The sequence below is a fragment of the Salvelinus sp. IW2-2015 genome, linkage group LG1 (assembly GCF_002910315.2).
Source record: "Salvelinus sp. IW2-2015 linkage group LG1, ASM291031v2, whole genome shotgun sequence".
Classification (NCBI taxonomy): domain Eukaryota; kingdom Metazoa; phylum Chordata; class Actinopteri; order Salmoniformes; family Salmonidae; genus Salvelinus; species Salvelinus sp. IW2-2015.
This window is the reverse complement of record NC_036838.1, coordinates 51,569,645-51,570,887: the sequence shown is the minus strand read 5'-3', so window position 1 is coordinate 51,570,887 and position 1,243 is coordinate 51,569,645. Positions and strand designations below refer to the sequence as shown.

Here is a 1,243-nt window from a genome sequence, read left to right as displayed (position 1 = left end):
CTGCTGAGACACTGTCCACCACAGTGTGTACCATGCACACATACTTCCCAGAATGCTTTAGCTGAATATTCCTGACCATCAGATCACCAGCTGATTCCTGATGACAATAGAACAGGAAAAAGTGTAATTTCACAACAATACTAGTAATTCCCAATAGTCATTCAATAACAATTTTTCATGTTGTGTACCAATAATCATTCTGATAACGTTTCAACTCTCTGTACGCTATGGCAGTAGCAGGAAGAACTAGGCCAGGCTAGGTCTTTAGAGAGAGAAAAGAGCAGGTAGGAACACTGGAGTGACACTGGTTCTAACACTCCTTGTGTTAAACAAACGAGTTCCTGAAGTTTAAGAGCTCTGCTAAATGATGCTGACAGTGAAAATGTCAGTGTTATACAGGCCATTTTAGTGCAGGGTCTTTGTGTGCTCAGCAGACCAGAGGATACATCCTGTAATCAGACAGATTTGTGCTCTGATTCAGAGGGGTGTGGTTAAATGTGGAAGAAAAATGTCAGTTGAATGCATTCAGCTGTACAACTGACTAGGTATCCCCCTTTTGTTTTCCTTTCTTTGTTCACAGGAGTATTTTTTTATTTTGTATTTATTTAACTAGGGAAGTCAGTTAAGAAAAAAATTGTATTTTCAACGACAGCCTAGGAATAGTGGGTTAACTGCCTTGTTCAGGGGCAGAATGACAGATTTTTACCTTGTCAGCTCGGGGACTTGATCTTGCAACCTTTCGGTTAGTAGTCCACCACTCTAACCACTAGGCTACCTGCTGAGTATCATGTGATTTACTCCTAAGATCAGCTACAGCCTGGGAGTTTTCATCTCTCGCTACAAGTTTTACCTGGCCAGGCCTCCATGTTAAATGCCCTAGTCTTGTTTGACTTGTCGGTGTACTGTTACAGTACACAGACGTGAGCAGAGACGCCTGTGTATTGGCTGTCTCCTGTACAGTACAGGTCAGAGTTTCCCAACCCTGGTCTTCCAGTACCCCCAACAGTACACATTTGTATTGTAACCCTGGACAAGCATACCTGATTCAACTTGTAATCATCAAGCCCTCAATGAGCTCAATGATGTTTGTCCAGGGCTACAACGACGTTTATTTTTGGGGGTACTGGAGGACCAGGGTCGGTGTATTATTGGGGGTACTGGAGGACCAGGGTCGGTGTATTGTTGGGGGTACTGGAGGACCAGGGTCAGTGTATTGTTGGGGGTACTGGAGGACCAGGGTCGG

At 44.1% G+C, this 1,243-nt stretch overlaps 1 pseudogene; it reads right to left on the bottom strand.

The window, feature by feature from the left end:
* Window positions 1-1,243, bottom strand: part of LOC111977569 (contactin-4-like) — a 34,821-nt pseudogene that overhangs the window by 7,736 nt on the left and 25,842 nt on the right.